Here is a 12764-nt window from a genome sequence, read left to right as displayed (position 1 = left end):
TCCTTTCTCTCTGCCTTTCAGAAGCTCACCGAGAAGGACAGCAGGCTTTTTTTTTTTTAAGCCGGGGATTTCACTCGCTCTTTTTTTCCCCCCGGACATTATTCCTCATTCACTCTGTCTTTTTGTGAAGAAGCCAAGATGCAGGTTAAAAGTTAACACTTAGTGTTACTAAGAGTTACTTAGAGTGAGAGGGGAGTTGGGAAATGCTGGCATAGAGGAAATAAAGGTGAAAAATAAGGTAAAACGTCCCTGAATTATATCAGGTTTTAGCAAAGGTCATCCCCATCCTGGCCATGGCTTTCTCCCTACACCAAATCCTCTATCAAAATGTCATAGTGAGTTAGGCAAAGACAATGGGGAGTCGCAGTGTGAAAGCTGCCCACATTTCTAATCCTGACAATGGCATGAATAGCCCTTCACAAGAGTAATTATACTTGTTTATTTGTTGCCATGCAGAAGTGATGAAAAATCCATCAAAGTGGTATTATCCAAACATCAAGAGCTTCTTTGGCCTCCAAGGACACTGGGAGGCTTAATTCTTTCTTGTTTAAAGAATTCGTTCTTGTGTAAAGAAATTGCAAAGAGGGGGGAAAAGGAGAAAAAAGGGAGGTTTTGCCTGGGCGTTTTTTCACAAAGGCTTTCGCCAACCCTATTTGTGCCTTGAGGTGTAACAGTAGAAGCAGCAGGACTCCCCTGCGCCACAGACATGGTTAAGGCCCTCATTTTCAATAGGCACCATATCATTACTGTCGGGTGTGGCACAATTCTACTGTGGAGAAAAAAAGGCAGTCCATTTAGCACAGGAATCTTTCTGTACAAATTACCTGTCCACAAAATGCCTTTTGGCAAACAGAATCAAGCGGCTCTGACATACAAGCAGTTCATCTGTAGCCCTGTCTTAAAGAGAAAAAAGGGAAAATGGGAAAATGTAAGTAGAGCAAATTCAGTAAGTAAATTTGCAAGAAGCCGCAGAAGACAACTAGCGTTAGCACAGAGCTTTACCTGCGTGAACACAAAAGAAGGGTTAAGACCTAAAACGTATCATATGACATGTTTTACATTCATGAGTCGCTGAGTGTGCTGGAGAAAGCCTATTTTAATTCTTAAGCAGAGCCTTTTAACCGTCTAGGAAAGAAAGAGAGAAGTAAGCAAAGCCCTTGCCTTGCGTGGCTTTCTACAACCGCCTCGCCCATTTGAAAACTTTTAACATGAGGGCCCCGTATCAAAGGGAAACACAATCTACATAGCTAATGTCTTTTCCCCCCAAATTCAAAGCAGGGAAAAGCTGCAATTTTTCTTTGCCGGCAATCTGGAAACACTCTGGAGTTAATTACGACTGATTCGAAATGAACCGCACAAACAAAGGCCAGTCTATGTCCAGACAATTATACTGCATTAACTAGCTTAGAGCTTCCTGCTGATGTTCCTGGGGCTCTTCTTTGGCCTATCCCCGGCGCAGGGAGGAGGAATGCCAGCACGGCCCGAGATTAACGAGCAGCGCCGCCGAAGAATGTGTGACGACCTCTCCTGACACGGCACAAACTTTCGGCCCGAGCGGCCACAAAGGGGAGAAGGTAATTAAGTTTGAAAGAAAAGGACCCTCGCAACAAACAATGACACTGTGTCTTTGGAGAAGAGAAGACGAGGGGGGGCGGTAGAGGGGACTGAGGCGAGGAAAAAAAGAAAGGAGAGAAAAAATCATTAACATTCACAACAACTGTGAGAAAGAGAACAGTTCCAGTGTTTGCAACGCCGGTTCTGCACTGGCCTTCCTGTTTAGCCCTTTTTTCACCCCACATCTTCAGCAGTTCAACATCTTCTCTTTCCTTTCTGGTGCCCACGTGATGGCAAATCCTCATCCTTATGCCCCACCTCCCTCTTTCCTTCCTTCTTTCTTTCCTCTTCTCTGTTTCTCTCTCTCTAAGATTGTTTCAACTCTGTGCACTCCACCTAATGGGCAGCTTTGCAAAGTTAACTCTGACACTTTGCATTTTTTACTCGGATTACGCTTAGGGAGTGTAAAAAAAACAGGAGGCAGCGCTGTAATGAAAAGCACGCATCTGCTCCTCGCCTACCCACCTGAGACACATCAGCACTCTTTGCGCTGTGTATATTTTGCTAAGAGAAATAGCCCAGATGCAAATCAGTGCATTATCCCACTTTTCAATTCAGCCTGCTTCCCCTGGCGAGTATTTTAGCTTAATTAGCAAAGGAGATGTGTTATTCCAAGGCTAACGCACCATAAAGCAATGACACCCGCACATATGGTACAGGCACATGCAAAACAGCAACAGAGGTCTATGTGAGAATGAATGCACACAGTGGGCCTAAAAACCTGAACACACACACACACAGACACACACATGTGAGTGCGCACACACTTTGAAAGGAGGCACTGAGGAAAATTAGCAGTGGTTACTCTCTGATTCACTGAGTTGACGTGAATCCGACTCGTGATCTTTCCGCTGTCCTCACATGCACGAGCGATGAATACGTTTACTTTCTGCTGGTTTGACACAGGGAAAAAATGTCTCGGCTTTTTCCTTTGGTGTGTGCGTGCGTTTTTATTTTTTGTTCTATGCTCAACAAGAAAGCAGAGAGAATCTAATTGCGGCTTTGCCAGCCTCATGCTCAGTAATCACCCTCTCTTTGTCTAGTCCATGCAAAGCAGGATTAGAGTTAAAATGATGACTGCCTAATCCCTTGATTTCCCTGTACTAAATAAATATTAATCTACTGGTCAATCGTGCCCTTGTAAGGTACAATATATACAATATGAAAATGCTTATCAGTTACGTAAATCACGCTTTAGGCGCATCTGTTTGAAAGCATGCCTGTCAGGTCATTGCTGATCATCCCTCCCACAAAAAAAAAAAGGAAGAAGACGAAGAGTTAAATTAAGTGAAATTAATAATCATGCTAAAGATAAATCCTGGAATCCAGAGTGCTTTTATTAGTAGGGAGATGCACTTAATTAATGAGGATTCAGAATAACCAATCACACGCTTTGCTTGCTTGTTTGTCTGTGTGTGTGTAAGCCATTTTTGTTTTGAGTGTCCAACACAGCTTCCATTACTGAGATCAAAGCTGTAGACTTGACTTGTGCAGCTCAACAACTATGTGCAGCACAGACACGCCAGACATGCTACCGTCTAACAGTGCATGCGGATGACTGAGCAAACATGGACAGTATGCCTGGGAGGACACACACACACACACACACAAACACACAGTCACACACTCTGTGACACACACATTTCACATGACCATCTCTCAAAAAAACAGGACCATCCACATTTACAACAATAGAAATTCTATTATATGATTATGTACTAGGATATATTAACTATAATATAAAGTAAATACTCTACAGTGGTAGAGCACACAAACACACAAATATATACAGTCTGCCATTTTCTTATTCCGCCCATCTTCTGCCTTTCTATCCAGCTGATTGCTTCTACAGGCCAACAGGCAGGCCCCTATTCCGCTGCTGTCAGTGGTCTGGGAAAGGCTCTGATAAAGATGAACACGAGACACCATTTTAATTGAGGCTCCTTCTCTGATTCTGACCTTTCTGCACTGTCATTTTCCCAGAGAAACAATAAAAGTTAAAAGTTCAAACTCCTCTGTAAAGGCGGCACTGCCCAAACTCTCTGGTCCTGTAATTATCTAGTATTATAAACATAATCACAGGCCAGGTATCCCTACATGCATTCCAGGGCTGTTAGCTATGCGCTAATCCAAGCATTCTTCACCGAGGTATTTCACAAAACACGTCAAACAGTCTATTAAGGTATGAAAAACTGCTGCTAAATAAGTTCCTCCATCCAGTGGCCAGTGGCCTTATAAGGTCATGCAAGCCATCCCTCCCCCACCCCCTTGATATCTCTAATTTCTGGAGCCAGAGAATTACTAATTAACTTAAGGTCTGGGCCTATATTTAATTAGAGAGCTCTCCAAATGAACTTTAGACCAAAGGCATTTGCTTTCTAAACAAACTTGCTTCTGACAGCTGTTGTGAGTTTACCCTTTGCTATGACCATGGGGGAAAAAAAGTATTTAAAAACACATTTGTTTTCGGTGCCATCATGGGGTCATTACTTCTTAAGGGAGAGCTCCAGCTGAAAATTGTACGTTTTAATTGGATTTCACTCCAAACAAACAACTGTCATATGTAATTAGCATGGGTCTAGATTAGGCCCACAATATTCCATTATCAAATAAACTGAATGTCACGCAAGCTACGAATCCAATTGGCTCGGGAAAGTTAACTTCAACAAATCAGTCATGACATCCCATTTGCTTCCTAAAAGCACCAGAAATAACTGATCATAATTCACAAAATATAATTGCATTTTTTTCTCTTCTAGAAAGGTTTTAATTCGTTAATTTAATGGTTTGGTTAGAGGGAAAAAAATAAAAGATTTCTCTGTTAGATGAAAAGGGCATGAGAATGAAAAGTAGTTCAGAGCAGCAGTAATGAAGAGCAACATTAAAAGAGCTGCTGCTTTTTTGCCATTGTTGCCATTTGAAAGCCTGTATGGGCAGCAGTTTGGCCTGGTTGAAACATTATCAGTACACTGCAGAGAGTGGAAGGCCACCATGTTTTGTGCTTCTCAGCTCGTGAAAGGCCTCAATAAGACATCGAAGAGGGGGGGGACTTTAAGGTCAATGAGAACTTGGACGAGACAACAAGGCCTGCGTTGGCGCAACGGCCAGCTAATTAAAGCAAAGAAAACACATTATTTCTACAGTCCTGCGTGTTAATACGCGGGGGGAAAAGGTTTGTTTTGCTATGAAATGCCATGCAGTAATATGCAGAGGTAAGGAGGTATTTGTTTAAATGGAATGCACGGTCCAGATGTACGCATGTAAAACGGCACATATACATTCATTTCGGCAAACCCGGCAGTCTGGCTTATAGTGGAAAAAATTCTTTATTTCTTAAACTGGGCTATTCTTTCTCTTTCTCTCTCTCAATCTCTTTCTGGCCCAGCTCCCTCCTCCCATCCCTCCTTTAATTTTAACAGCTCTCAGGCCCACCATTTCTATGTATCGCTTGATCTTTGCTGGGGCCTCTGATTTGATTTTATATGAAATACCCCAACGGACCTCAATTTCCCCCTAATGGGTTTTTCATACATTTCCAAGCCTCGTTTTCTATTACACTTTTGAACTTTCGGTACTTTTTTACTGATTGTCTATAACTTAAATTGCTTAAAATAGGCAAGGTGAGATAGGGTTTCATTGTTTCTGTAAAAAAAAGAGTAGAAAAAAAAGCATGGACAATGAGAACAGGGCCATGAAGGGAAATCATAGTTTTGCTAAAAGCCAAAACTAGGAATATGACATATAAATCTAAAAAAAAAAAGAAAAGAAAAAAAAAGAAAGAAAGTTAATGTCCACCTCACCCTTTTCTGTGCGCCTTCTATTCAGAGAAATCCTCTCTTGCCTTTTCTTTTTTTGGCCTGGTCTCTTTGACGCAAATTGTAAATTCCACCAACCATTCATTTAGTCTACCGCTTACCCATCATTAGAGCTGCTGACAAGATGACCAACAGCAGCACCTCCAGCACCTACACAAACCCAGCCTTCAGAGCCCTGCTCATCTGTCCTGATGGAAAGTCTAAGCCTGCTTTAAAGCAAATAATTAAAGATGATTCCAATGCACATGCCAGACCAGAGCGAGACAGGATATGAGAAGTCTAGTATTAACTAAATACTTCTCTGGGGACTGCAGCAGCTTTGCTCAACCTCAGGCCTAACACAAACAGTGGGCCAGCGTCGTGTCTGGAAAGCTGCTCTCACTCTTCTCATTGCAAGCACACACACACACACACACACACAATGTGAAGACACTCACACACAGGTGGAACAGCCATGTAAATATCTCCAGCTCATCGTTTGGGCCAAGCTAACTAAGCAGCATGAATATTCATGGGGGCAAGCTCTCATTTATTTGTTTACATAAGACACTACTGGTCATACATATTTAATTTAGAACTCTATCTATCTCTAGAAGGCTGAGAGCTGGCCTGTTTTCCAGGTGTGATTTCTCTGAATGCACACCTTTCTCATTGTAAATGTGTAATTCAGTTTAAAACTAAAATTAATGCTTAGGTTTTGTGCTCTGATTTATATGTGGCAATGTCATCATCACCCATAAGACCTTTGTTTCTTGTTTGGCCTTTTAAAGCCTTAGTGAGTTTCTAATCTACAATGTAGAGACCTCCTACAGAAAATTGCTTCAAATTTTCAATCAAGGAACCTAAACATGCTTAGAAGTAATCTTTATTCAGTCAAGGAGATATATACAAATAAATGCAAATAGTTTTTAACTCAAAGAGTGTTCTGGATTTACTTGATTTAAATGTGAAAACCAGTTTCTCATTAATAATATATCTGACATCAACACAGCTATTGCTGAAATATGTAAACTATAACACAGTAACTGTGCTGATATAATTTATTCATGCAGACCCGACAAATCTTGTAAATTCAAGGCACTACATTTTTTAAAAACAGACAAACTGGGGATGAATTTCCCATATAGATGCTCTACCACCAGAATGAATTTAATTTATATCTTCTTCTTTTTTCAGCTAGACCTGCAACACTGCAACGTATCCCAAGAAACTGCTTCCTACATTCAGGAGGTGCAACCAAACACACCAGCTAGTGAACGAGTGCAGACGCTCGCTGTGTGCAGTAGCAACCCTGAGTTGCTAGCAGTCTCCGTGGTCAGGATGCTAGGCTCATGAAAGGAACACGCCGCCATACAGGCCGCGCTTCGTTCGTCAACCCTGATTCGTCAAAGCTGGCCTGGCGCACTCTTCCACTGCCAGATTTAAAGAGCCCAGCTGCGTTTACAGAAGAAGGACGAGCCGTTTTCCAGGTCTGACATGAACCGCTGCATGAGGAGAAAAAGGTCCTGAACTCGTAAGATTTCACACACAGCTCTGGGGCCAAAGCCAAATGATTAACATACGTGGTCCTTTTCCATGTTCGCTGTATTTTTTTATTTTATTTTAGTCTATTTTATTTTTGTTTTCTTCCTCTCTCTGTTTTTCAATATCCTGTAAGAGAAGCTTTATGCAAAGCAAAGAGAAGAGCCTGAGAATAAGAGGAGGAAAAATCCCCTTACTCCCGACGAGACACGGAGCTGACAGAAAAAGTAATGCAATCCCTACTGGCGGAGGACCAAGAGCAACAAAAACATTTAGATAACTGTGTTCAATAATGAAAGTTTTCAATGAGGACAAAAATTACATTTCCTCACGATAACAAGGCCTTCCCATATTCGCCTGGTGAACAGCTAGAAATGGCCCCGTCCACATCAGTCATGTGTGCTGCTCGCTCACACATCAGGGGCCATCGCTAACTCTATTAGCTTTCTTTTTACAAAAGGAGAGGCATTTTAACTGCATCCAAGCTGTAGGCTAAAGAGGGCACATCCCAAGGGCTGGTGGCGGTGTTGGGATGGGGGGTTGGATGAGGGAGGGGGCACTTCACTGCATTTCACTTGGCAACGAGGCACAAGTCAGCATCTGGTAAAGCATGTCAGTGCATGGGCTGATCCAGTCAGACATTAAAGCATGACCTGTCTAACTGCGAAGGTTGCTTAAAAATGCAGACAGAAGCCATCTTCTCTGATGCATCCCTTTTCACTGTGGAGGGGGTTAAACCAGAGGACACTGGCACCTTTCACAATCAACTGAAAGCTAACTTCCTTTTCACTGCTGGAAATATTAAGTTGCTCGCCATACTGATAAAAGGGAAGAAGAAGAAATCGCTTTGTCCACGCTGGCCTGCAAGCAGCCGGGCCACGGTTTCTTTTTTTTCCACCCTCCCTGGAACAATTAGCATATGAAAGGCCAGTTATGGTGTATAAAAAGTCAGTGAAAGAGGACCCAGGCACGTTGAAAAACAACCCAGCACACGGACAGTTCTATTGTGGCCACGCGCGTTCTGCCTGGAGATCATTTCCATAGAGCAGATGCGATGCAAGTGACGCTACGCTAAAACTCACGTCACCCTGACGCCATCTTCACAAGCAAGAGACTCAAGACTATATATATACATAAGTAAATATTTATTTTTATATATTTTTATATATTTATATATTTTTTATATAAATATATACATTTTATTGAGTAGCTTTATCTGAAAGTAATAAAGCCATTACACATAAATATTCTTATTTTTTGATCAACCTACATTGGGAAAAAAAAAGAATAAGAAATTTAATACCTGCAATATCCAGTCCCTGGCGCTCCTATTGTGCCTGAATTCTAGTGCATAAAGGAGCAAGAGCCTCTATTTACTGGTGGAGAGAGGGGCCATTACCATACATATTACTTCACATGATGACAAAATCTGCAGGCATCTTGGGAGGCTCCAGGAATATGAAGCCCGCGCTTGTTGTCTCAAGTCCTCGACAAACACATCTTTAGGGAGAGCCGGCCCAGAAATAAAGAGAGAAAGAGAGGCAACATTTTCACTCTGCTTTCATCTCAGTCACTCAGTCAACCATTCAGTGCTCCATTCAAAGCCGCTGTGCATTATGCAAAAAAATGCTAATCCTTTTCCGATGCTTTCACACTTGTACAAACCCCCATTCCCTCCAGTGAAAAGCAATTATATCAGTTTACATTTCTGTCAAAAAACAGGATTAATGCAGGAGTACTAGCATTGCGGCGGGTATCCCCCCGTACTAGCTAAAGGAAACTAGAGATTATTCCAGACAGTATTCTCTTTCCTCCTCTTCCGACCCAAAAAAAAAGAAGAAAAAAAAAGTGGAGAGGCTTTAAGAATGTTATTTAATTAGCCAAAGAGAGAAGAACAGAGCTTTAGTTGCTGTGGAAACTCTTTTTTCTGACCTGACCTTCTCTTTGCCAGGGCCCAGCACAAAGCAAGATCCAGTCTGGTCTTTTAATCAGAAACAAATTATGAAAGAATGCTGCCAGGCTGGACGATGCTGTCCGCGGTCGGCAGTGACGGAAGCAGCGGCCACCCCTTCGCTCGTACGTCAGGCCGCCGTGACAAATGACACAAGGAAGACCAGCCCCCTCCCTCTCGTCATTTGCATATGCAAATTCCCACACAAGGGAAGCGTGTATAAACAAGTGTCATTGTGAGGTGGATTAAGCTGGCACTTTTTTTTTTCCTTTTTCTACAGGATTTTTTTGTGGAGGGGCCCACTGTATTCAGGGCCATTAGTCAGCACAATTAACCCTGTCTCCATGGAGACTAATGAAATTTTGCTATGGTATGACTTAAATTAGATAGCTGGTTATGCGTTTCCACAATCCAACTCCAAATCCATTATTTGCCCCAGGAACAATGAGCCATTTGTGCTCAGCTGATCTCTGCCAGCTGAACAAACCTCCGAGCTGACAATTTGCATATGTTAATATAATTAAGTGCTAATTACACAAAACTTGTGCCGTGTTTCACACGCACTTTCCCTGGGCGCCGTGGAGCTTGAACCCCATCCAAGTGTTTAACCCTTCAGACAGCCTGTAAGCAGGGGGAGGCCCGGCCTCCTCCACAAAACGCCTCGGGGCTGACACGAGAAGGCCCCCACTTAATACATTAAGCCAGCTCCTGACTTCTCAGCTTTCCAGCGGCCAAGCTCTGCGGACCGGAGCATGTTCCGCGGCCTCCTCAGCCGGACCAAATTCAATTGGTCCACGCAACAAAAGCCCTCACAGTTCCTCCACCGAACAATGTGATAATTTTCTCGCTGCTATCTGCGGCAATCATGAGGAACGCAGACGCAGGAACCGAGAGAAAGGGGAGCTTATTAAACAGGCAGTGCAGGCAAAGCCACATCAAGCACAAACAAATCACTGCATATTTATGTTTCCCGACGAGCCAAGAAGCAGTGCTGAGTGCAATTTCTCCCCCCCTAAAATTAAAAATAAGTCATGCTTGATGTAAGATTTGACAGGTATAACTTAAACATGTCTTGCATGTGCTGACAAACGTTTCCTTGGCAAAACAACACCCAAAAAAAAAAATCTTCTCATAACATCACACCCAGATGTAAGACATCGTGCTGCGTTTGAAACTGTAATAGACAAGAATCTTTAAGGAAATCAAACGGCTGTGGCCAGATTAAAAGGGGCTTTGTCCTCCTCTGCATGCATTTCTTTTAGCAACTAAATTAAGCGAGTCTCTTCAAAAGGTGTAAGATGAGCCAAATGGGGAGAGAAAAAATGTTCTATCACATCTAAAATTCATGCAGCTGTGCAGAATGTAGTCCAGATGGTGCAGGAGAAGGGAACGGAAAAAAACAAACACCTGATGACGGACAGCAAAAGCTTGGAGGACCATGATAATGTCAAGGTTAAAGAAAACAGAAATAAACCTTTCCGCTGCTGAACTGTAAAGCCAGATCGTAATGAATTTTCACAGACTCGGATGTAAAAAACACAGCATTTTGTGTTTTCAGAGCCTGAGGTTGGAAGCTGCCGCTACTTCATATGGATAATATCACGCTAAAGCCTGTGAAAACTACCTTTTACTGAGTACTTCTCAAAAGACAAAAGAACAAATAAAAAATAAAAAAACAGAAGCTCAAACAGTTAGCTGCTTCTTCCAAATAAAAAAGAAAAATCATGTCAACAGCAGCGGACATCTTCTGTTTATTCATGGACGCTTTCAAAATATGTGCATATTTTATCTGTGTCTGTGTGTGAGTGGATCTTGTCTGTGTGCATATATCAGTGTGCGCCTGCCTGTACATTCGGGAGCCTCCTGTTTAATTATTATTATTAGAAATACTCCAATAAGCACATTTTAGCATTCGAGTGAATACACACTCACACACACTCAAAGACATCATTCAGCCTTTTAGCCAAGCTGGCTGCATTACTGTCACAAAGCGGTGGCAGTCATCGCCCTGTGCACCGCCATAGGATTTTTCAGTGTCGAACAGCGAAACGCTGTGATAGGCTTGTAGCAGCCCACTGCTGCTGCTGTGGGGGATTTTAAATCATCCAGCCTCTTCTATTAGACTCGAGACTTATTGAGGTAGAAACCATAAAATATAAAGAAGGGAAATTTAATCCCTGAAATATTGATTTGCACATTAATATCGTATAGGCAGAGGGCAATCTGGCTTCATGGAAATGACACATTGTCGACCCTTGGAGAAGCCTTGGCCAATCTTTCAGCTGTGATCGCATCTGAATCTGGGTTTGAGGAAGGCTTCTAAACCTCGACTGGACAGGTTTAATAGGAAATGCGGCATAAAATAACACAGTTACTGTATTACAAAAAAATCTGCAATAAATATTCAGATTTTGAGGGCCTAACGCTAACAGCACTCTCAGTCAAATCCATTGCAAACCCATGCATTTTGTTTTGTGCCACTTTGTTGTTACAACACTCCTCTAGTCAAGCACTTTGCCTTGTTCTGCACCCTCACGCACCCTTACTTGATACTGTTTCACTGTGTGTTTTATGAAGCTATCTGATGAAAATATCACCTGATGGGATTTGATTTACATAATAAGCTCTGAGGAAGTGCCTGCTGCTGCTGCTCTCTGCAGCACACAGGAGAGAAATTACTGTACCGTACTCTCTCTCTTTTCTACCAACACAAAACACTGTTCCAAGGCAAAAGAAAGACATTTCATCTGAAGCACAGAGAAAAAAGAATAACAAAAAGTCTTACAGCACATCTAGTGGTTTATTTTAAATATTAAAAATTATGACTGCCTTAGATTTTTAGATTACATTTTATATTAAATTGCAACAACAACGATAATACACTAACAGTAATAAAACAGTGCTAACACAAATGATAGTCAAAATAATGGTGCATTTCCAAAGGTGGTCAAAATGTAAACAGGTCCAGGTCTATCCGATTTTTTTTTTGTAACAAAATGAAGGAAAGAAGGGATGACATTCCGTGCAGATGTGTGTGTCCAAGACGAGTAGAAACAAACGCATCCCAGTGAATACTCTCTCTCTAACTCTCACACACTCAGTCCTAAATCGGAACATCACTGATAACCTAAAGAAAGACTTTCATAAAGAAGAAAGAGCCCGATAGCTTGAAAACACACGGAGACCCTGGTGGTGTAGTCCAAAAACCAGGGTGCATTTTCGCACTCTGAGTAAGAGAGAGCCCTGACACACACACACATCCATACACACACACCGTTCCACACACACACACAGAACCGACTATGCGTGTGAGTGTATGTGTGTGTTCAGGTTTTTTTTCTACGCTCTCGATGTAAGCGATCGATGCCCCCTGTCACCGTCGCGTCCCAACCGGAGCCAGCAGACCAGCCACAGAGCAAAAGCAACACACACACATACATACACGCTTTCATACACACACACACACACACATACACTACTCTCTCTAGCTACAGCCCCCCATAAAAAACAGTGTCAACTTAAAGAATCTTCGATACCGTGGAGCGAAGAAAAACAGCAACACGAAGAAAACAACAAAACAAAAAATGAAAGAATGGAGCTTACGGCGTGGATAAAGAAAGAGAAAGAGGGGAGTAGGTTTAAGACGGACACTCCAGCCCAAGACCAGACCAGCCGAGCCAAGTCGGCGAAACGTCCAAATCCATTTGTGAAAGCTGCTTTGTTTTATTTTATTTTTCTGAAATTGTAAAGGAGTTTGAGTGAAGTGGACCAGGCTCTACCTTTACAGAGTTGAAGGCTTTTCCCCGAGTCCGCTCTACCATAGCTACTCTCTCTTCACGGAGACACACTCCGCAGCAGGTAAA

At 42.3% G+C, this 12764-nt stretch overlaps 1 protein-coding gene across 3 annotated transcripts in view; it reads right to left on the bottom strand.

The window, feature by feature from the left end:
- Nucleotides 1–12764, bottom strand: part of zfhx4 (zinc finger homeobox 4) — an 86356-nt gene that overhangs the window by 68770 nt on the left and 4822 nt on the right. The window lies entirely within an intron of this gene.

The sequence above is a fragment of the Astyanax mexicanus genome, chromosome 1, assembly GCF_023375975.1.
Source record: "Astyanax mexicanus isolate ESR-SI-001 chromosome 1, AstMex3_surface, whole genome shotgun sequence".
In the NCBI taxonomy this organism is placed as follows: domain Eukaryota; kingdom Metazoa; phylum Chordata; class Actinopteri; order Characiformes; family Acestrorhamphidae; genus Astyanax; species Astyanax mexicanus.
Note: the sequence above shows the minus strand (reverse complement) of the source record. Positions and strands in the feature narration are given on the sequence as shown.